This window comes from Saimiri boliviensis, chromosome 1 (genome assembly GCF_048565385.1).
Source record: "Saimiri boliviensis isolate mSaiBol1 chromosome 1, mSaiBol1.pri, whole genome shotgun sequence".
NCBI lineage: Eukaryota > Metazoa > Chordata > Mammalia > Primates > Cebidae > Saimiri > Saimiri boliviensis.
Window position 1 is genome coordinate 244,364,511 of NC_133449.1, and position 25,635 is coordinate 244,390,145.

The 25,635-nt window shown below is 37.6% G+C and overlaps 1 long non-coding RNA gene across 1 annotated transcript in view; it reads right to left on the minus strand.

Moving 5' to 3' along the window:
• Positions 1–25,635, minus strand: part of LOC141583487 (uncharacterized) — a 470,132-nt gene that overhangs the window by 194,573 nt on the left and 249,924 nt on the right. The window contains exon 3 of the long non-coding RNA XR_012516115.1: positions 17,244–17,308. This is a non-coding gene — a long non-coding RNA (uncharacterized LOC141583487). The remainder of the gene's footprint in view (positions 1–17,243; positions 17,309–25,635) is intronic.

Consider the following 25,635-nt stretch of genomic DNA (forward strand, 5'->3'; position numbering starts at 1 on the left):
GCCTAAACTTAAGGGATTTTTCACTGGAACCTGCTCTGCTGCACAGCAGGATATGCAGCCCAACACAGGTCTCAGCAGAGCTGGATTAGATTAGAAGAGTCTATCCTACCCACCTCCCAGGTCAAGGATATTCTGGTGTCAGGAAAAAACATAGCTGCAAATCAGTCTCAGTGAGCAAAAATTAGAGTTCAAGACAGCTTTAGAATGAGCCAAGTTCTACATTACAGCAGAAGAGAGATTTGGCTCAAAATATCATCCTGGTTTATTTTTCACTCTTTTGCATGTATTGTTCATAAAAGCCTAAAAATTGGGAGAATTCTAGATTTGGCATCTTAGAGAAAGAGCAGAAGAAGGTGCAACTGGAGAGAAGAGTACTAGAGAGCACCAGAGCTCCAGGTGAGGAAACGTTTCCGAATGGAGCACATCCTGGCTTGCAAGAGAAGGAGGCCACGGGGTAATGTTGACTTAGCAAATGATTCCAGGAAAGGTACTTCTTAGACCTCTGTGTCTCGGTAAGTTCCTGTGCAAAATGAATGCAGAGAGGAGGATTTTATGGAGAAGAAGATACTTTTCCTTCCAATGACGTGAGGCACTGAAAAAAAAATCGGAACAGGTTCCTGGATGAGAGATACTCCCCTGGCCTGGACCGGGCACACTGACCGAGGGGACAAAAGGGCCACACCAAGGGCCCGCACGACTGACACTGTCTTGGTGCTAGGAATCCTTGGCATGTCTCCTGTCATAAGACAGGTGTGACCTTCAAGGGACTTAAGGGCTGCCACAACATTTCAAATATTTTAAAAAGGAAATTTGATTCACTTTTAAGCATTCACACAGCCCTTTTAACAATTTGAGGCTTGCAGGAATTTTTGGAAGAGAAGCAGGCAGTGAGGACAGGGAGAAGGGTATATCCATGGGCCTCTTACTCTGGGTCTTTACAGAATAGCCAAATATTTAGTGTTTTCATATTAAATAAACTAACTAAAATGCCAATATTTCATAGTCATTGAATCAAAAGCAATGTTACTTTCATAATATCTTTTTTTACTTTGCTATTAGAGACTGATTTTATAAGCCTGAATTCTAGACTACATTTTCTAAATTCTGTAATTTGGATTTTACACATTTTCAAACATTGCTTAACTATTAACAATTTGCATGGATATAATTTAAAACATATACATATTATTTAGTTTTCAGTACACAATGGAGATAAAATAAACTATTGAGAACACTCATATTTACCAAAGTAATAACCCATACCTAGTTTAAGAATAGCTAATAAATGAAACTGGAGAAATAAATACAATTATAGCACTTATCAGGTAAGAAAAAAAGTAAAATCATGTGCAGGTATAGTTTGCTGTCATGATTCATTTTTCCAGTACGCTTCACAATAATGGGAAAAAGCATCTAGTGAAACATTAACTCAGGGTTCATACCAAAATCTTGCTAAGCAAAAACTTTAATTCTAGTTTTGTTAGTAGGAAAAATCATACATGGACATCATTTATACCTAGGGTATTCTGATAATTAGAAACATGAAGCTTTTCTGCAATCTGTACCTCACTGCCAGGAATATGAGGACCAAGCATCATAATTCCATATGAAGCCTCCACCTGGAATTTTTAGAAGCTAATGTGCATAAAAATACTTAGCACAGAAACTAGCAGGCACTCCATAGCTATTAGTTTCTCTTCCCATCCTCCTTGCAACCTTAGAAGAATCGCTTGAACCCAGGAGTCTGAAGTTGCAGTGAGCCAGGCCGGGCGCGGTGCCTCACGCCTGTAATCCCAGCACTTTGGGAGGCCGAGGTGGGTGGATCACGAGGTCAAGAGATCGAGACCCTTCTGGTCAACATGGTGAAACCCCGTCTCTACTAAAAATACAAAAATTAGCCGGGCATGGTGGTGCACGCCTGTAGTCCCAGCCTGGTTGTAATTAAATCTTGTTCAAGTCTTTAGAGCTTGAAATGAAACGTGAGCAAACTCTACTATCACAAAACAAGTAGACCAGCACTTCCCACTCTAAGTGCCTATGAAAACCATTTTTCTTAGGTTCAACATCTATGTACCTATGAGTCACCATCATTGTGCTCTGCACCCTCTCTGCACAGCCCTGTGTCCCACTTATAAGGTCCTCCATGTCAGGACTTGTAGGGATCCACCGGAGACTGTGAGGATTCCAGGTATTATCATTTAGAAGGGGCTCATTTACTGCCAAGTAGAATCAAGTGTCATGTCAGAAAATGAGTAATAAGAAACGATAATCCAGGATGAATAGATATGGCATAAATTTTAATGTGACTTGGTTATAACAACAAAAAGAAGGAAATATATATATATCCTTAAATCTCAAACTCTTAGGCTTATTATCTTGCTTCTTGTTTTTGTTAATACTTTCTATCTCCTCTACTATGGATTCTTGATTTAAAAACTGTATGTACACTCTGCTTTACATAATTGACTTATTTATCATTAATGTTTTCTTGCATAAACCTGGTTTTACCATTTTCTTTAGTAAAAAAATTTTAAATATTAAAATTCACTGCTCTGGCAAACTCCCTAAAAGAAATGTTCCAACTGAATCCTCTAGTGGCCTCTCTTGTGTTTTACACCTCTTACATAACATATATCATTCACTCACTCAACAAACATGTATTGAATGTCTATCATGTACCAGGTACTGCACCTACCAGATATTAAATTTACAAGAATGGTTTCTGCTATCACAGAGATTATCTTCTAGTGAGGAAGATCAACATTAAGCAAGCTAAAAGTCTTCCTAAAATCTCTAAAACTGAAAGGGGTGTTATGATGGAGATTAATAATGTGTGTTAACAAGAAACCTATTAAGAAGAAGGCCTAAGGTAGATAGGAAGCAATCAGGAAAGGCCATCTCCTGAGGTGATCCCTGAACCAACATTTGATAACAAGCAGCAGCAACCTCGCAAAGGATAGGAGGAGGAGGATCACAGGCAGTAGGAATAGCTAGTGAGCTCTACCTCCAAAAATATCATGGACCCTAATTATTGCCTTGAGAAAGGAAGGCTACATGGATTTAGACATCATCACACTTCCCTGAGCTTCTCTTCTGTTAGCTGTGATATACCATTCAAGAACACACACCACACTTTGAGTCAGGCATGTTCTCCCACCAAGACTCCCTCCCCAGTGCAGCATCGAAATCTGCCCATCGTGTTTAATCTCACATGGTTAAAGGATTTGCCAATAAGTGACAAACAAAATTAGTCATATTAACTATGCTTTCTGGAAAAAACCAGAATGCTTGGCCAACACAGGGGTTTCCAAGTTGTGCTCTGCAAGGACAAGGTTCACCCAGAGCCTGCCCCACACGAGACCAAGAGAGTAGGCTTCTCCTTCACCACAACGATTTTTGCCTGTTTAACACATTGAGATTCTGTTGATAATTTTATTTATTTATTTATTGTATGTGTTGAAATCTAGCAGCATCATTTCTCCAACCCTGTCCTTCTTTTATTATTTTTATGTTTTTTACTATACTTTAAGTTCTGGGATCCATGTACAGAATGCACACGTTTGTTACATAGATATACACGTGCCACGGTGGTTTGTTGCACCCATCAACTCATGAGCTACAATAGGCATTTCTCCTAATGATAACCCTCCCCTAGCTCCACACCCTTCAAAAAGTTTCTGGTGTGTGATGTTTCCCTCCCTGAGTCCTTGTGTTCTCATTGTTCAACTCACACTTACAAGTGAGAACATGTGGTATTTGGTTTTTACTTATAAGTGGGAGTTTCTCACATTTCTGTTCCTGTGTTAGTTTGCTGAGAATGATAGTTTCCAGCTTCATCCGTGTCCCTGCAAAGGACATGAACTCATCCTTTTTATGGCTGCATAGTATTCCATGGTGTATAAATGCCACATTTTCATTGATGAGCATTTGAATTGATTTTAAGCTTTTGCTATTGTAAATAGTGCAACAATAAACATACGTATACATGTGTCTTTATAATAGAATCATTTATAATCCTTTGGGTATATACCCAGTAATGAGATTGTTTGTCAAATGGTATTTCTGGTTCTAGATGCTTGAGGAATCACCACACTGTCTTCCACAATGGCTAAATTAATTTACACTCCCACCAACAGTGTAAAAGCGTTCCTATTTCTCCACATCCTCTCCAGTACCTGTTTCCTGGCTTTTTAATGATCATCATTCTAACTGGTGTGAGATGGTATCTCATTATGGTTTTGATTTTCATTTCTCTAATGACCAGTGATGATCAACTTTTTTTCCATGTTTTTGGCCACATAAATGTTTTCTGAGAAGTGTCTGTTCATATCGTTCATCTACTTTTTGATGGGGTTGTTTTTTTCTTGTAAATTTGTTTAAGTTCCTTGTAGATTCTGAATATTAGCCCTTTGTCAGATGGACAGATTGCAAAAATGTTCTCCCATTCTGTAGGTTGCCTGTTTACTCTGATGACAGTTTCTTGTGCTATGCAGAAGCTCTTTAGTTTAAACTAGATTCCATTTGTTACCACTCCTATTCAACACAGTATTGGAAGTTCTGGCCAGGGCAATCAGGCAAGAGAAAGAAATAAACCGTATTCAAATAGGAAGAGAGGAAGTCAAATTGTCTCTGTTTGCAGATAACATGATTGTATATTTAGAAAACCCCATTGTCTCAGCCCAAAATCTCCTCAAGCTTATAAGCAGCTTCAGCAAAGTCTCAGGTTACAAAATCAACGTGCAAAAATCACAAGCATTCCTATACAACAGGCATCCCCAAACTTTTTACACAGGGTGCCAGTTCACTGTCCCTCAGACCATTGGAGGGCCACCACATACTGTGCTCCTCTCACTGATCACGAATGAAAGAGGTGCCCCTTCCTGAAGTGCGGCAGGGGGTCAGATAAATGGCCTCAGGGGGCCACATGCGGCCCGCGGGCCGTAGTTTGGGGACGCCTGCTATACACCAATAATAGACAAACAGAGAGCCAAATCATGAGTGAACTCCCATTCACAATTGCTATGAAGAAAATAAAATACCAAGGAATACAACTTACAAGGGATGTTAAGGATCTCTTCAAGGACAACTATAAACCACTGCTCAAGGAAATAAGAGAGGATGCAAACAAATGGAAAAACATTTCATGCTCATGGATGGGAAGAATTAATATCATAAAAATGGGCATACTGCCCAAAGTAATTTACAGATTCAGTGCTATCCCCATCAAGCTACCATTGACTTTCTGCACAGAATTAGAAAAACTACTTTAAATTTTATATGGAACCAAAAAGGAGCCTGTATAGCAAAAAGAATTCTAAGGAAAAAGAACAAAGCTTGAGGCATCACGCTGCCTGACTTCAAATTATACTACAAGGCTACCGTAATGAAAACATTATGGTACTGGTACTGAAACAAATATATAGACCAATGGAACAGAACAAAGGCTTCTGAAATTATGACGCATATCTACAACCATCTGATCTTTGACAAACCTGACAAAAATAAGCAATCAGAAAAGGATTCCCTACTTAATAAATGATGTTGGGAAGACTGGCTAGCCATATGCAGAAAACTGAAACTGGACCCCTTCCTTATACCTTATACTAAAATTAACTCAAGATGGATTAAAGACTTAAATGTAAGTCCTAAAACCATAAATCTCTAGAAGAAAACCTGGGCAGATCAATTCAGGTCATAGGCACGGGCAAGACTTCATGAATAAAATACCAAAAGAATGACAACAAAAGCCAACATTGATTATTTTATTAGTAAAAACGGTTTTGTGAGTAAAAACGATTGGAAAACTCTGATTTCCAGCCTGTTCTAGGACCTTTAAAGGAATCCAACTCTCCCAAATATGGTAAAGAGATGTAAAGTTCTCTGGTTAGCCTATAAATTTAATTTAGCCTATACACTTAATTATGTTACAGATTTAATGGGCCAACTTCTTCCTCCTTACTTTAGGACAAAAGAAAAAAAAAACCTTATAATTAAAATGCAGAGATCGTTAATATATACAAAGTAGTTCAATCCAGAAACAAACATTTCCAATTCATTGATTTGAAGTAAATTACTGATCTTTGGTGGAGAAAAAATGAGAAAAATAATTTAAAAGTCAGTTAGTCAGCTTTTCAAAAGAAATGCATGAAAACATTCAAGGTAATCTAAAACATAAAATAAATCAAAATAGAGTTCAGTCTCTGATTATGAGCCTCTCATTTGATTGGATCTCTCTCCTTTCCATAAAAAGAGAAAGTAACTCTGGAAGGAAAAAAAAGGGACTAAATCAAGAGTTAAGAAAGGAAAGAAAAAATTATAGAACAAAAATAGAGCAGGACAGCTACAGACAAATTTCAAAACAAAAGGTCATCTTTCAAACTTTCAAAAAACTGCTACTTCTAGAATTATTCATCAGATGTGGTTACATAGTGATTTTATACCAGTATTCTATGGAAAGAGCATTCTATAGAAGGTGCTCCTATTTCTTTTGAAGTTTCTCAATGGTCTCGCCACAGTGCAAACTGTGATGGATTGGTCCTCACTGATTTGAAGGGTGGCACTACCAGCTTTCTGAAATTCTTTCAGGTTTTGTTAAAATTAGATGCTAGGGCACTAAGAAACAGGGGGCACATTTTAAGCTGTCACAGATGCCCATGCACTGCACAGAAGACACTCACATTGCTTTATTCATATTGGAGGGGCACACTTAATGTCTTGGTCAAATTTATTTACCTTTTATGCTGAGTTCATTTCTACCATGCACTTTCCAATCAGAAGCATGAAATTAAAATCAGCTAACTCAATTCTAGCTTATAACACGGTACCATGAAAGAGTAGAATTAAAATCATCTCGGTTACCCTGCTTAGAAAATTAGTGAAAACCTCAGATTCACAAATCAACAGCATTTATATATGCAGTGAAAGTGAGGAAATTTCCTGTTATTTAATACTAAAATAAATACATTTGAGCACTAATAATCAAACTATTCCTCATTTAAATTATAGAAATGAGAACATGAATAATTAATGGCCTATTTGCACATTAGCACCCATAGAAGGCTTTAATGACCATCCTCCTCTTTCAGCCAGCTGTGTAAACCTGACTCATTAGTGAAGTACCCTCAGTCTTCTGATATAGAAAATAAATTTTTAAGTGTATAGGACAAGAAGGTGTTCCTTTGGATTTTTTTTTTTGGAAAGAAAAAGTATATTAAAACAATACCAGAAATGTAAGAGGAGAACTATTAGTTTACAATTATCCTTCAGAGCAGACACAATGTTCACTGAACATTTTAGGACTTAAAGAAAATTAATTCTGTGAGCTGTAGTCATGTCTTAAAATTAAAACCTGGGGCTCCATTGGAGCTCTAGAGATGTGAATAACTGAGTCCTTCTGAAAACAGTTTGGAAAAGAAGCCCCCAGCAGAACTGAGCAAGGTTTGCCATCTCCACCTTCCAGGGTACGCAAGCACATCTCTGAAGAAGTCTAGAGAGACACCATTTTTGCGGGACAGAACACAAATGGTTAAAAGGCAAAATGACCTCTTCCACTTCTCCCTAAAATGTGATTCCTATTCCAATCGCAGTCAAATAATCTTATACTAGCTTAGGAGGAGATAGAATTTGGAGATGCTCACATATCTCTACTGAGGTACGTCCTCTTCGCCCCTTCCCGCCGCCCCACCCACATCACAGAGTAAAGGAGATTATGGTGTCCTCTGACATGATGTTTTGTCTTTGTAAGGACATATTTCCTGAGCTGTCCCTCACATTGCTTCATCAAAAAAAGCAAACTCGCTTTATTTACTTATTCTGTAAATATGGTTCTCATTAGAATTCCATCTGCATTCACCCTTTTGTAAAATTGCACATGAATGAGCATGTTTGTTTTCTTGTCACAAAAGACATTTAAAAATATTAAGAAAAATGAAATAAGTCCTTATGCTTAAGTATGTAAGTATATATTTAAGTCCTTATACTTAAGCAAATAAATGGGGACTCTAAAATGAACACACGTATATCACAATATTCATAAATATTTTACTTGAGAAGTCATATAAAGTAACATTGAAGTATTAGAATTTTAAATTTCCCCCTATCGATTCTGTAATAACAAGCTAACTCAGCAATCATTTCCACTGAACGGTGTTTTTAGTATAGTTTATTATAGTAATATTATTATGTAATCAGTATATAAACCAGTATATAGCAATGCTTTGTAGGTCTCTTAACCTGACATAATTAAAGACAATATTGTAAAACAACACTTTGATTCTTTATCATGACTATAAATAGATGGGTTTAATGAGCCTTCATGGCCTAATCTTGGTGAACTTAATCCACCACTATGAAAATGTATAGAAAACTCTAGCTTAATACATTACAATTAATTTGTCTACTCAATAGACAAACTAAATAACTAATAATATAGTTTTCTTTTAAGAAAAAATCTAATTTATTACTTTATCCAGGAGATGACAGACTTCATCATCTTCACCAATAACTTCTATGTTCACTCTTCCCCCCTGGACACACATCTGTGAAACCTCTTTGGTGTCCTCAGGACGTCAAGCCAATCACTTCTCCCAAAATCTACCCTGAATCTCATGGATGCTACTGCTCTAGACTATGAAGGGGATCCCAGCATGCCTCATGCCTGAGATTAACTACTCTTAAGGAAGGCAGAGCCTAAACCTTGACGGAATAAACTCTGAATTTGAATTGGCATTTGGAGGCAGGGAGATGCAATTAAAGGACAAAAGTTCAATATATGGGTATACTAAAAAAAGGACAAATCACTCCAAGAGCAGGCACTAATCCTCTCCTCTGTCTCATGAAAATTTTAGTTCTCAGTAGGAAAAGAATTCCCTACTACAGTAACATTTGCAGTAAATACAATTTGACTATTTTCCCTGTGGTTGGCCCTTTGACCGTAGAACTTTCTGGATGAACAAATAATTGATAATATCCTACTAAATGCCCCTTAACTTAGAGCCTTATTACTAAGTTATCTCTCCTAAAGAGAAGTGAAGCAGAAATTACATGAATCATGTAATGCAACCGAAGAGGTGCATTAGAAGCTTTCACAGAAGCATAGGCTGAGCTACCCGCAATGGTCTCTTCAGGAGCAGGTTGTGTCATAAGCACAAATACATCTTTTAATGTGGTTGAAGCCTCTATATAAATTACTGTGACATGTTACAATTGACTAATGTCAACATTTTATACACAAATATTCCCAGTTGATTGGCTGATTTTTTCGGCACCAAATGACTGACACTGACTCTCTTGACTGATATTCATCAAACGCATTGCTAAACTGGTATTATTATTATTAAAAAGCATTTTGAATAATTTCATTTCAGCATTTCATGGGGGTGTTAGCTATTTAATTCCTCTTAATCACCTCAAACACCACGTTACGCTATTTGGCAGATACATTTCCAAGGCAAATCCAAGAACTAAACCAGATAAACTCATGAGTTGGGTACACATCAAACCATTGAAACTTTTCTTTTTAAGATGTAAAGACACCATAGGCAGATATAGTAAGTAATCTCCATTGTCTGCATCTTGAAAAGAAAGGAAGAAAGGAAAGGAGAGAGGGAGGGAGGGTGGGAGGGAGGGGGGAAGGAAAGAAGGAAAGAAGGAAGGAAGGAAGGAAGGAAGGAAGGAAGGAAGGATTATTATATTAGAATTCTGCATCTAAGTAGATGTTTTCCTGCTTTACGTCATACCTGACTTAATTAGACTTCCAATCAGACTCTCCCTTTGTGCTTATAAAATTTCCCTGTATGCCACTGCAGGCTCTGAAAAAAAAAAAAAAAAAAAAGAAAAAAAGAAAAAAAAAGTTCCCTACAACCACAAGTTCTCCAATAGAACTAATCTTCCCTGTATAAATCTATAGCTGATTGTTCTCCTTCTCTATGACCTACTACACTTGCCTTTCTGTGAAATTTCCATGCATGTATAAGATGTTGGATTCTAAGACACAACAAGGATCCCCCATTGTTTCTCCTGCCTGAGTTTCTTAATCACATTCCCTGGAGGGCCTTCGTCTAAGATGCTAGAATTCTAGGTTTGATCAGTAACACCAGGCACCATTACCAGCCCAACTAGACATACGGTGTTTCTTCCCACCTGTTGTAGCATAGAGACCTCTGGTGTCACTCCAAATTTCAGGTCTAAGCAACCCTTTAGGATATAATGCCAGCAGAAGATGAAGCTAAGAAGCAGTTCAGGAGTTGGAAAAGGGCAATTGGTAGAGATCCAGTAAAAATGATCATAAGAAGAGTGATTTTTGACAGAAATTGAAACCACTGAAAAAGACAGTATGAAAAACTGTATTAGTCAGGATTCTCCAGAGAAACAGAAACAATAGGAGATATTTATGCATACATATACATATACATACACTTATTACGGGAACTGACTCACAAGATTATAGAGGCTAAGTCCTATGATATGCTGTCTGCAAGCTGGAGAACCAGAAAGGCCAGCAGTGTAATTCTATCCATGTGCTAAGGTCTGACAACCAGGGTCATCGCTAGTTTAAGTCCCAGAGTTCCAAAGCCCAAGAACCAGGAGCTCTGATATCTGAAGCCAGGTTAAGATGGGTGGCCCAGCTCAAGAAGCAAAAGAATTCACTCTTTCTCCAATTTTTTGTTCTATCTGAGCCCTCAATCGTTTGGATGATGTCTGCCCACATTGGTGAGGGTGGATCTTTGTCTACTGATTCAAATGCCAATCTCTTCCAGAAACACTTCCATAGACATACAAAGAAATGTTTTACCAGCTATCTGGGTATCCCATAATCCTGCCAATTTAACACATAATGAACCATCACAAAAGTATAAGGAAAAAAAACTTTAAAAAATAGAAGAAATGTGTTCTTGTCTTGAATTATGTATTTTCTACGTTTTTGAAAGATTCAGCCCACCCAATTCACTGGGATGCTATCAGTAGTAGAACTAGTGACTGTACATCACCCATACTTCAGAAAAGTGATACAGGAGTGTAATTCAAATCTGTTCAAGTCTTAATACAGCTCTTTTTTATTATACAATCCTACCTCTAGCTCTGGCTACCTATTTTGAAACTAGAATGGCAAATTTATTATTTAAAATTTCTGCTTCAGAGGTTTGTTCTAAATAAGATTAATATTATCCTATTATTCCAATTCATTCAACAAATATTTTCAGAGAAGCAGTTTTATGCAGAAGCTGCACTAGTTAACTAGCACATCAAAAATATAACTAGAAATTTTGTTGAAAGAACGAATATTTTCCTGGCTTTTTCATGGTCCTCTTCATAGGACCTGAGATGCCTTCCATTTCTTTCATCCATCCTGCCCTAGGTTTTACAATTTTTCTGTATTAAATCAATAATCTCTTACATTTCTTGACTTCAATTTACTCACCATTCCTGACAGATTATTCAGTAAGCCTTTTAGCATATAAACATCTTATCATAAGCCTTATTTCCCACTTTCCTACACTCTAACATTCACTTCAATTTTTTTATTTCCTGCCTGAACTGCTGCCCCGGGGACACTGAGAAAAACCCTTTAATTTATAAATGTTATCCTCAACTAATTTGTTCCAATGCTATCACTATCTCCACATAAAATTCCAGTGACATTTTGTTTTTATATTAATGGCATTTCTTTTCTCTCCTGGTGAGAACCCTGTATAATAGATACTCAGGTGACTGCCAGAGTAGTATTATGAAAGTTGTGTTGGTTACCTAGTTTTTACTATCTGAATTAAAGTTTTTAAAAAATAATGAAGGAATGAAGACTAGGGTGTGAAACTGCTATCTACCCAAGGGAATAAAGGTAAAGACAGTTATCTCATCCTAATTTAAACATATATTTAATTTAGAAAGCCCTTGATTCAGTGACAGATCGTATTAATAATAGTGAAATACCTGGATATATGCTTCATGTTTCTTCACTAAATACTGGATTATCAATAAGCAAAAAGTTGAATTTGTTATTAAAAATCACGTAATAAGAAATTCATGTAACAATCCAATACCTGCTTTAGCTTGAAATAATTTTCCTGAGATGCTTTTTAAAAAGAAAATGCCATGACTTAATAAGGATACTTTATCTTGGTATGTCAATCTCTCATTTATTGTAAAGTATTAGGCTAAGCCAGGCGTCCCCAAACTACGGCCCGCGGGCCACATGCGGCCCCCTGAGGCCATTTATCCGGCCCCCGCCACCCTTCAGGAAGGGGCACCTCTTTCATTGGTGGTCAGTGAGAGGAGCACAGTATGTGGCGGCCCTCCAACGGTCTGAGTGACAGTGAACTGGCCCCCTGCGTAAAAAGTTTGGGGACGCCTGGGCTAAGCCATATAGAATTACTGACATTTGACGATTTTTGATCTAAGAAAATGGGAAATACACACGGTTCAAAGTATACCAAAAGGCTTTGCTTATTTTTAACTATTTGCAACCTACAAAACATCAACTTCTTATGGTTCTACCTAATACTTAAATAAAAGTCAAATCTCATTAAACATTTGCAATATGCCATTTTCTAGACTCAACATTCTATATCAACAATTGCATTTAATCCTCACAATTATTCTAAAATGTGAATATCATCATCCTCATGCTACAGATAAGAACATTAACTTATTTGTTTCATAGAACTATGAACGCTAACAGTGCTTGTGGGGAGACTTTAAAAGGAAATGATGGACATTTTTTTGACACTGGAGGAAAGGTAATCCCTGTTATAAAGTGGCAGATGAAACATTAGAGTGGAAGAGAAGATAAACTGTTGTGGACTGAACTGTGTACCTAAAAAGATATGTTGAAACCCTAACCCCCAGTATCTAAGGATGTGACCTTCTTTGGAAATAGAGTCTCTAAAAATATAATTGGTTAAGATGAAGTCATATTGAATTGGGTGGATCTTAAACCCAGTATAACTGGTATCCCGATGAGAAAAGAGGACACACAGAGACGGAGACACACACAGAGAAGAGACACAGGGAAGAATAACCCATAAAGACAGAGATAGAGATTGCTGTTACACTGTCACATGCTAAGGAAGCCAAGGATTGCTGGTCACCACCAGAGCTCGGAAACATGGAACAGATTCTTTCTCAGAGATCCCCAAGAGGCAACAACACTGCTGATATCCTGATTTTTGACTTCTGGCTTCCAGAACCATTAGAGAATAATTTTCCATTGCTTTAAACTATCCAGTTTTGGTAATTTGTTACGGCAACCCTAGGAAACTAATTCAGAGACAAGTATAAGGTTAGCCATCTAGTAGGTGGTAGAGCCAGGATTCTACTCAGACTGAGTCCAGCGCTCATGCTATAAACTACAATGAATTACTGTCTCCATAATTGCACCCATTATCTTATTTTCTTTTTATCACATTCTATTAGGCAAGCATTAAGGGTTATATTTTATAGATGGGGAAACTGAATTTCAGGAAATTAGACAACTTGTTAGCCAGTGGCAATACAAGCATTTGAACCCACAGAAAGTAATTTCTATAAACATTCCACTAAAAATCCAACCCACATTCGGTAATCATCCCCCACATAACTGTATTTAGAATAAGAGTATTTCAGTGGAGTGTTGATTTCTCTAGTAGCTTCTGGATTCATATGCATGTACTGTATTCCCTAGGGAAAGATTTGAGAACTAAATCAAAGGCTTAACTATTATCCACACCTCTATATACCTTGGTAGATGAGATTTATGAGACCTCTTCTAGTATGCTTTCAAGGGAATGAATCCCACAGGCTGGTGTTCTGTAGAACTATTAGCTCTGTAACTATTGCCTCGTTAATTCCTCTTCGACTTTCAGAATCCCTGAAACATCTACAGTAGTAGATGGCCCCAAATAACTGAAGGAAGTTTGCGGCTAGGGAAAGTCTGCTCCTTTCAATTGTTCCACAGAGCACAACTAAACCAAAATTAGAAGAGATTTGAACAAGTTTTGAGAATAGCGATGTAGAATATTATTGTTCACTACACAGGCTCATACACACACACACACACACACACACATACACACACCCATCACTTCTATGGAAGGATTACACACTCCCACTCTGTTGATGTTGGGTTTGGCATGTGACTTGCTTTGGCCCATGAAACTTTTAGTGGGCTTGTCACAAGCAGAAGTCCAGACTGCGGTCTGAACCGGGGCTTGCTGCCTTGTCACTTTGTCATTACCAAGGAAAGAACAACCCAATGGTTCCAAAACAAGGACAGTGAGTGAAGCTGAGCTATGCCCAGCCTAGATCATCTGAGCCCCCATCAACCTGCAGATGCATAACAGAAATAAATGTTTGTTATTCCGTGCCAGTAATATTTTTGTGGTTGATAATTACCATAACACTGTTGCCGTAAAAGCAGCTGATATAAAACATAAATGCTTTAATATTATTATTCTTTAGGGAACTATAACCTAGTTAAAAAAAATCCCTAGTCTTCTAAAATAATTATTTTCCCCTGCCTCTAAATAACCTTTAACAACTGAGCCTGTCTTTCATTGCTACACACTTTTGTTTTATTTGGTTTCTATTTTCTGAAAAACAACATGACAAGAGATAAATCCAATGGGAAGAATAAAATGAATCCATTTCACTAACAGCTGCAAAATCCCAGAAGTATCACTGTGTAACCCTGCCTGGTCACTTTGGTTATAAGAGGAGCCTCCCCTAACGTAGGATTCAAGCCCTGGATATACTGAATAGGGTGTCAACACTATTCTCTTAATTGCCCAGTATTTGTTAAATTTGTAAAAAAAATATTATTAGGCAAGTCTGTATGCTTCAGATTTACTTTTCATTTATTACATAGTTACAGAAAAGTACAATTGCTTATTTCTGGTAAAGTGAAATATTTCTTAGGACTTCCAGTATGTTTAAAGAAATTAAAACATTATAAAAGATTCCTGTTACATTTTACCTATGAGGAAACCTCTCATATTAATGAATTCCATCTGTGTGCTTAACAATTAGCTAAACAGACCATGGTTGCACTGCTAGAATTGTCTCTATCTGTATGTTTTGCTAAAACAATCTAAAATCTAAAAAATATAAACTATCTCTCAGGAGTCTGTCTTTCATATGAAACTAAACTTTTATAAAATAGCAATTCTTCAGTTGGAAATTTTAAGTTCTCATGTCTTTGGGATTTTTTCAAATTTGCAAACATGGGTGATTGAAACATAAATTAACACAATATTTGTTCAAAATAAACAGATTAAATACCAAGAACAAGAGGAGACATTTTATGAGAGTGAGTGTGCATTTGCTGTAGAATACTCACTCTAAAAGCACTTTAACAATTTCTTAGAGGAGAGATTTTCTTAGTCCACCCAATTATTCAAAGGAATGGGAAGAATGCTGTATTTGAAGTATGATTAATATAAAAGCCACTTTACCTGACCCCAGATCAGAATGCCCTGGCAAAATAAATGTGCAAATATACTTGAAAATACAATTCTTTTGAAACTACTTCTATAAAATGCATGTTATGGGTGTGACCAAAAGACAGTCCCTTTGCCCCTAACTAGTTGAGAATAAAAGGGTAGAAATGTGTAAAGAAGAGTGAATAACTGAACCCTGTTCTTTGACAAGGTATACTACATTACTCTGTTCTTTCTTCCCCTGGACATTTAGGTTCAGTATCCCACTTCGCTTATCAGTAAAACAACTTCATATACAGGAGGAGCCTGACATTCAGACTGGTGGAGAAGAGAGAGCCCGGGACAGGAACCCAAAGACCTCATTTCTGAAAATGGCCCTGTCCCTGGCCAGCTATTAGTGCTTGGGAAGAGTCATTTCATACCTGAAGGCTAGGGGAAATGTTTTCTCCACTTCAGACAGTAGAAGCACTTGGCATATGAAAGTTCTCCATCATACCCAACATAGATCTAGCTTAAAGAATGTACCCTCCAAAAAGGATCATGACTCAGTATATCTAATATTCCTGTGGTCTATGGTGCTTTGTTCCCAATAGTACTACAAGGAAGAACTGGCCAGTACTTAAGACAGTGAGTTCCACATCAGTTTTCTGTTAAAAATGATTTGTTTACCTCCTCAGCTTTTTGGTTAAGATCCAGTGTAAAATCTGTTATTTTCAGTTTGAAACTGATTTGTTTTCTTCCTATACCCTACACCCCACCAAAAAAAAAAAAAAAAGTCTGCAACAGTGACTCTAAAGCTTTAGCAAACATTATTCCTGCTATACTTGTTAAAAGTAAATACTACAGGATACTCATATTACAGGAATTATGACTCCATGGGATTTGAGAGCAACTCAAGAAGCTTCGTTTTGAAAAATTGCTCAAAGTAACTTGGAGGCAGATGATAGTCTGTGAACCACCCTTTGCTTCTCACCCCATATGCCACCCTCCAGATTGCAGGGATAAATAATGAAATTATTAAATGGGTTATTGTTGGATGGTTTAATCAGATTATTTTCCTTACCTATATTTTCTACATTGATATGTATTATTTGTGCAGTCAAATAATCACAAAGGATTTTGAAAAGAGAAAATTGCTTTAAGAACTCATATGATAGATCCCATCTTGTGAACAAGAGAACATACTTGTATGTAACACTGTAGCAGACAGTGGCTGACACTTTAGTCATGTAATTCAGGGCAGCAGAATTCAGTCCAGGCCTTAGAGAGTTTTCAAAGAAAGGTATTTTGTAACGAAAAGGGAGATTGTGAACTAAAAAGGAGGAGGTGGTAGCTGAAGATTAGTAAGAAAAATGTCAATACTGTTGTCATGAAATCAAATTTCAATTTTTCTCTAATTTTACTTCTTTAAAAATATCTTTTCACCCTTTCAAATAAAGTCTACACTTCTTGAAAAAATATATTTGCCTACTCTTCATTTCCTCACTATTCCACTTTATTTTTATATGTCCCTCTCAGACAGCGGTTGAACAGTCTCAGAAACCTGCATCTGAAGTGAAAAATTACAGCTTACAGCCACTTCAAAAATCAAAATCTATTTTTTTCCACTGCTCTCAATCCAACTTTCCCAGATCAGCTACTTCTTAAGTGTGCAACAGACCATTTATCTCCTAAGGAAACAATTGTTTTACATTTGCTTGTTATCCAGAAAAGCACAAAAACTGTATAGAATAGTTCTATGTGGTGCTCTTCCTTCTTCACTGTTATGGACTCTGCAGCATACCCTAACAGACACAAGCCATGTTCAGGCATGATACGGAATGGACCACTCACCTTTTCTAGGCACAGCTTTCATGATTCTCCTTTCACTTGAGGTCCATTGATTGAACTTTACAACCCTTAAAAAAAAAAAAAAAAGAAGATTTCTTTTAACTTGCAGCTTTAAAGAATAAGAAGCATTTGAGAATAAATAAAGCAATACTTTGGGATGAATTATGCATGTTTTATTAAACAATGACATCTAAAATTAAATATGTCTATAGCAAAAAATGTGCACAGCTGTTGAATCTGGTGTCTTCTCTTGCCAATATTGCCCCACAAGGGCATTGGCAAAGTTTACATCTTTGGTAGCTTTAAAAAAGTAAAGCAGCTGAGCCTTCTTTTTCTGTCATCAAATTGTATGCAATACATGATTGTCTTCTGTATTTAGATGCTGTACTCACACAATTTCACATCAGTCCATGCTAGATTGGTCTGTGCATTAGATCAGGACTAATACACACACTGTAAAAATCTGCAGCCTTTGCTCATATTATTCAAAGTTCAGACCTCAAAGACAGAGTTTTTATCAATTTGAGAAAATACAGGTTAATACAAAACCTGTAAGTGCAATTCGTGCCCACTTTTACAAATAGGTATGTTGTAACTGCCTGTAAATAGCCTATGTTTCACTTCCACAAAATATTTTCTAAGCTTTTGGAGGACTTTTAAAGACTGCATGGCTCCTGTTATAAAAGCATAACTCTTGGCCTGAATGCTATTTGAAAAACTGTTTTCTTATACTCTGAAAGCATTAGCATGTTATATCATAAATTTTTCTACACCCTCACTGCAGTGACTATAACTAGGGAAAAAACTGTTTATTACTTCTGACATATGGCTATATGTCTTAGCTTGGATTCCAAAAGGAAGCAGAACTTGAGAACAGAGTTTGCAAGCAAATGAATAGAAGTTGGGACTAGGAATTTGGGAAAGAAGGAAAGTCAACCCAAAAATGACTTATCAGGTTAGTCACTGCTATTGTTAATGGGGATTTTCTACCTCACTGGAGACCATCTGAGGAGTTATATAAAATAAGTTTTAGAATTTCCAGTCAAAGGACAAAGGAGAATATTTATCTGCTAGTTTCCTTCTGTTATTAGTCAAGGTTTTTATCTTTGAAGTAGAAAAGATTCTGAGAATAGGAACTGATTAAGCTTTTAAGGTACCAATGATGATGATGATTGTGGTGATGGTGATGATGATGATCCTGATCATAATATCCAACATTACCTCTTACTGACTCTGTTTCAGAAATTTTACAAACAGTGTATTCACATTTTCTCATTAGGTTCTTGTGATAGTTAATCTTATGTGTCAATTTGACTGGATCCCCAGTTATCTGGATATTTAGCCATACTGAGCATTTCTGTGAGGGTGCTTCTCGATGAGATTCACATTTGAGGCCCTCTCCCATGTGAATGGGCCTTATCCAATCACTTACAGACTGAATCAATCAAAAAGACTGACTAAGAGGAAACTCCTCTTGAACAGGGACATCAGTCTTTTCTGGCCTTCAGACTTGAACTGAAACATTGGTTCTTCTTGAGTCTTGAGTCTTTTGGGCTGGAACTTTATACCATTGGCTTTCCTGATTGGATGTGGATTCAGAAAGAAAGGGACTACATCATCTCTCCTGGGGCTCCAGCTTACCGATACCAATGGCAGATCTCAGAACTTCTCAGCCCTCATAAATATGTAAACCCAATTCCTTATAATAAACATATGTGTGCATTTTATTGGTTCTGTTTCTCTGAAGAACCCTAATACAGTCCTTATGTTAACCCCATGAAGTCAGTAAAATAGGTAATCTCCATTTTACTTGAGTGAACACTGAAGCACACAGTGTTAAGCATACTAATCAGCATAGCAAGTAGGTGGCAAAGCCATCTATATGACTTCAAAACTACACCTAATGTAATTGTAAACAAAATCATTTCTTTACCATCATTTCACACAATGCTGTTGTACATGGTGTTAATAGAAGGTGGAGTGAAAAAATGTGTGCTCAAATGTTTCATAAATGTTAGACTGAAAAAAATTAAACAGGTCTCTAAGATGTCCTAGACTGTTTAACATTTTATATGGTAAATCTCCAACAGAGTGATATGTATTATTTTTCTAACATGTTTAATCTCATAAAACTCCTTATAGTATCTGTTAATATCTTATAATACTAGAATAGATCAAAAATTGAAAAGTATTTGTTATTGTATCTTTTAGTAGTATTTTGTAAGTGTTACTCATTAGTAGGAAAATCCATCCAACTGAAGTGAAAAGTATTAAGCTTTACTAGTAAAAAACAGAATGCAAAAGATGAGTTCATGGGAGAATTTGGGAAACATCAGCAAGAAAAAGAGAAGAGAGAAGACAGTTTATATCCTTTCATGCACTATACTAGGATGAACACATCTGAAGTTCAACTAAATAGAATGTTTTACTGAGATTATACTTTATAACCAGTGCTCCCAGTTGACCCAGTTTGAAGAGCATTTACCAGTTAGATGAATGGCATCTACCTAATTCTGTTCACATTATAAGAAAAATATATTTTAAAAAAAGAACTAAACAGTAAATAGGGACATGATAACACATTGTCTAGATCTACCTTCACAAAAATACAAAAATTATGGGAAGAAAAATGTTTGAGACAAGTTTGCTCATGAAGAATGGAACCCCAGGGTGGCCCTGAGTTACAAATCAAGGTGATTTTACTAAGCCTATGATGTCATGAACTTGTTGGGGTCATACAGCTCTACAGACTTTTCCCATGACATAATCACAGTCAATGTAAATAAATAAGCATCATCATAAATCCTCAATTTATCTTACTAATGACCATGTGGTGTGGGGAAAATTCCCACTCTGGGAGACGATAAAGCTTATCTTCCTGAAAATTCTGTAGGTTTCTTTGGATTATAGCACTGGATGACTATATACAGTTTACTTTCCTGGCCCCTTGCTGGCATCATCCTTGGTCAAACCCAGCCAAGGGGTTAGGAGAAAGAACAGAAGTCAACACCATCAGCAAAACTATTTCCAACTATGAAAGTTACCATGGATAAACTAGGAGTTCCAGCTTTTGAGGAAAATGACAGGAATTAGAATCAACTAGTGTGGAGAAAAGGAGACTTAGTCTTCCAATTAAAATAATTTGACTGCAGAAGTCACTATAATAATGACCTGACATCTTAGAAATGTTAGACCAGAGGGTTCCAAGACAGTCAAGTAGGAGCAGCTCTAGATTGCAGCTCCCAGTGGGAGCATGGAGGGTGAGTGGTCTCTGCATTTCCAGATGGATTTTTGCTGCCCACAGACCAGGAGATTCCCAGGTGGAGGAGGACCATGGGTCTCCAGCATAGCTGTTTCAGCCTGCCTGGCGGGTTTCTGCACAAAATCTCACACAAATCTGGGCTCCTTTTCAACTGGCACCTGGAATGCCTGGGAGATAGAGTCACCCATTGAACTGAAGAAAAGGGGACTGAAACAGAAAGCCAGTCCAGGAGATTCCCAGGTGGAAAAATGCCACGAGTCTCCAGTGCAGCTGTTTCAGCCAGCACAGCGGGTCTCTACACAAGAACTCACACAAATCCAGGTGCTATTTCAACTGGTGACTGGAACACCTGGGAGACAGAGTCATCCATTCAACTGAAAAAAAAAAAAAAAGGCATCTGAGGCAGGAAGCTAGGTGATCAGGCTTGGCTGGTCCCACTCCCACAAAGATCAGCAATCTGAAATGCTCCAATTTAGAGTTTCACAGCAAGCACAGCTGAATCTGTGACAGTCCAGCTCTGTGGTGGAGGGATGTCCACCATTACCAAAGCAGTCCACCACTACCAAGGTAGTCCGCCATTGCTGAGGTGTTCCGCCATTGCCGAGGCAGCCCACCATTACAAAAAGGGTCTGCCGTTGCTGAGGCAGTCCGCCATTGCCAAGGCAACTCACGATTACAGAGAGAGCCCACCATTACTGAGGCAGCCTGCCATTGCCAAGGCAGTCCACCATTATAGAGACAGTTCACCATTACAGATGCAGGCCGCCATTGCCAAGGCAGTTCTAACTATACCTCTAAAAAAAGGACTGCTGGGAAGGTCACACAGAAGCAGGGCAGAGCCCACAGCAGCTTAGCAACACATCTGCTGGAAGACTGTGACTAGGCTGCCTCCTCACTGGGCAGGGCATCCCTGAAAAAAGGCAGCAGCATGACAGAAACTTATAAATAATACCCTATCTTTCCAGGACAGAGCACCTGGGGGAAAAAAGGGGGAGATTATGAGTTCTGCTGCAGCAGACTTAAACATACCTGTCCAGCAGCTCTGAAAAGAACAACAGAGCTCACAGCTCAGCACTTGAGTTCCTATAAAGGACAGACTGTCTCCTCAAACAGCTCTCGAACCCCCATATATCCAAAGAATCACCTCATAAAGGAGAGTTCAGACTGACATCTGGCAGGTATCCTGCTGGGACAAAGATAGCAGAAGAAATTGGCAGCAACTCTTACTGTTCTGCAGCTGCTGCAGGTGACCCCTAGGCAAGCAGGGTCTAGAGTGGACCTCCAGCAGACATACATCAGATGGGCCTGACTATTATAAGGAAAACTAAGAAAAAGAAATAAATAACTTCACCAACAACAAACAGGATGTCCACTCAGAGACCCCATCTGAAAGTCAACAACTACAAAGACCACAGGTAGATAAATCCACAAGGATGGGAAGAAATCTATGCAAAAAGGATGAAAACACTCAAAAGAAGAATGCCTCTCCTCCTCCAAGGGATCACAACTCCTCACTAGCAAGGGAACAAGGTAGGATGGAGAATGAATCATGAATTGACAGAAACAGGCTTCAGATGGTGGGTAATAAGAAATTTCTCAAAGCTAAAAGAACATGTTCTAACCCAATGCAAAGAAACTAAGAACCTTGAAAAAAGGTTTGATGTAATGCTAATGAGAATAAACAGCTTAAAGAGGAATATAAATGAATTGATGGAGGGTTAAAAAAAAAAAAAAAAAAAACACGAGAACTTCATGAAGCATACACAAGTTTCAATAGCCAAATTGACCAAGAAGAAGAAAGGATATCAGAGGTCGAAGATCAACTCAATGAAATAAAATGAGAAGGCAAGATTAGAGAAAAAAGAGTAAAAAGAAATGAACAAGACCTCCAGGAAATATGAGATTATGTGAAAATACCTAATCTACATTTTAGGAGTATCTGAATGTGATGGAGAGAATGAATCCAAGCTGGAAAACACTTTAGGATATTATCCAGGAGAATTTCTCCAACCTAGCAAGGCAAGCCAATATTCAAGTCCAGGAAATACAGAGAACACCACAAAGATTTTCCTCAAGAAGAACAACCCCAAGGCACATAATCATCAGATTCACCAGAGCTGAAATGAAGGAGAAAATGCTAAGGGCAGCCAGAGAGAAAGGTCAGGTTACCCACAAAGGGAAGCCAGTCAGACTCACAGCAGATCTCCCAGCAGAAGCCCTATAAGCCAGAAGAGAGTGGGGGCCAATATTCAACATCCTTAAAGAAAAGAACTTAAAACTCAGAATCTCATATCCAGCCGAACTAAGTTACATAAGTGAAGGACAAATAAAATCCTTTATGAACAAGCGATTACTCAGAGATTTCATCAGGCCTGCTTTATAAAGTTCCTGAAAGAAGCACTAAACGTAGAAAGGAACAACCAGTACTAGCCACTACAAAAACATAACAAATGGTAAAGAGCATCAACATAATGAAGAAACTGCATCAAGTAACAGGAAAAACAATCAGCTAGCATCAAAATGGCTAGATCAAATTCCACATAACAATTTTATTCCTAATGTAAATGGGCTAAAGACCCCAATCAAAAGACACAGACTGGCAAATTGGATAAAAGGCCAAAACCCATCAGTGTGCTGTATCCAGGAAACCCATCTCACATTCAGGGATACACATAGGCTCAAAATAAAAGAATGATGGAAGATTTACTAAGCAAATGGAGAGGGGAAAAAAAGAGGAGGAGTTACAATCCCAGTAGCTGATAAAATAGTCTTTAAATGAACAAAGAACAAGAGACAAAGAAGGACATTACACAATGGTGAGAGGATCAATGCAACGAGAAGAGCTAATGATCCTAAATATATACACATCCAATACAGGAGCAGCCAGATACATAAATCAAGTTCTCAATGACTTACAAAGAGACTTACACTCCCACACAATAATAGTGGGAGACTTTAACACCCCACTGTCAATATTAGACAAGTCAACAAGACAGAAATTTAACAAGGATATTCAGTACTTGAACTCAGACCTGGACCAAGCAAACCTAACAGATATTTACAGAACTCTCCACCCCAAATCCACAGAATATACATTCTTCTCAGCACCACATTGCACCTACTCTAAAATTGACCACAGAATGGGAAGTAAATCACTCTTCAGCAAATGCATAAGAATGGAAATCTAACAAACAGTCTCTCAGACCACAGGGCAATCAAGTTAGAACTCAGAATTCAGAAACAATCTCAGAACCACACAGTTTCATGGAATCCGAACAAGTGGCTCTTGAATATTGACTGGATAAACAATGAAATGAAGGCAGAAATAAAGAAGTTCTTCAAAACCAATAGGAACGAAGACACGACATATCAGAATCTCTGGAACACATTTAAAGCAGTGTCTCAGGAGAAATTTATAGCAATAAATGCCCACATGAGAATCAAGCGAAGACCTAAAATCGACACCCTATCATCAAAATAGAAAGAGCTAGAGGAGCAAGATAAAAAAAAAAAAAAACTCAAAAGCTAGCAGAAAACAAGAAATAACTAAGATCAGAGCAAAACTGAAAGAGATAGAGACACAAAAAACCCTTCAAAAAAAAATCAATAAATCCAGGATTTGGTTTTTTGAAAAGATCAACAAAATAGACCACTAGCCAGATTAATAAAAAAGAAAAGAGAGAAGAATCAAATAGATGCAATAAAAAAAGATAAAGGGGTATCATCACAGATTCCACAGAAATATAAACCACCATCAGAGATTACTATAAACAACTCTATGCACATAAACTAGTAAACCTGGAAGAAATTGACAAATTCCTGGACACCTGCATCCTCCCAAGCCTAAACCAGGAAGAAGTCAAAACCCTGAATAGACCGATAACAAGGGCTGAAGTTGAGGAAGCAATTAATAGCCTATCCAACAAAAAAAGCCCAGGTTCAGATGGGTTCACAGCTGAATTCTACCAGACATACAAAGAGGAGCTGGTACCACTCCTTCTGAAACTATTCCAAACAATCCAAAAGGAGGAAATCCTTCCCAAATCATTTTATGAGACCAACATCATCCTGATACCAAAACCCAGCAGAGACTCAGCAAGAAAAGAAAACTTCAGGCCAATATCCATGATGAACATAGATGCAAAAATCTTCAATAAAATACTGGCAAACTGATTGCAACAGCACATCAAAAAGCTTATCCATCATGATCAAGTAGGCTTCATTCCAGGGATGCAAGTTAGGTTCAACATACTCAAGTCGATAAATGTAATTCACCACATAAACAGAAGCAAAGACAAGAGCACATGATTATCTCAATAGATGCAGAGAAGACCTTCAACAAAATTCAACAGCTCTTTATGCTAAAAACTCTCAATAAACTAGGTATTGATGGAACATATCTCAAAATAATAAAAGCTATTTACGGCAAACCCACAGCCAATATCATACTGAATAGGCAAAAACTAAAAGCATTCCCTTTGAAAACTGGCACTAAACAAGGATGCCCTCTCTCATCACTCCTATTCAATATACTATTGGAAGTTCTAGCCAGAGCAATCAGGCAAGAAAAAGAAATAAAGGGTATTCAATTAGGAAAGAAGGAAGTCAAATTATCTCTATTTGCAGACAACATGATTGTATATTTTGAAGACCCCATCATCTCAGCCCAAAATCTCCTTAAACTGATAAGCAATTTCAGCAAAGTCTCAGGATACAAATCAAGGTGTAAAAATCACAAGCATTCCTGTACACCAATAACAGACTAAAAGAGAGCCAAATCAAGAGTGAACTGCCATTCGCAATTGCTACAAACAGAATAAAATACTTAGGAATACAACTAACAAAGAATGTAAAGGACCTACCTCTTCAAGGAGAACTACAAACCACAGCTCAAGGAAATAAGAGAGGACACAAACAGATGGAAAAACATTCCATGCTCATGGTTAGGAAGAATCAATATTGTGAAAATGGCCATACTGCCCAAAGTAATTTATAGATTCAATGCTATCCCCATCAAGATACCAATGACCTTCTTCACAGATCTGGAAAAAAAAAACACCTTAAACTTCATATGGAACCAAAAGAGAGCCTGCATAGCTAAGTCAATTCTAAGCAAATAGAGCAAAGCTGGAG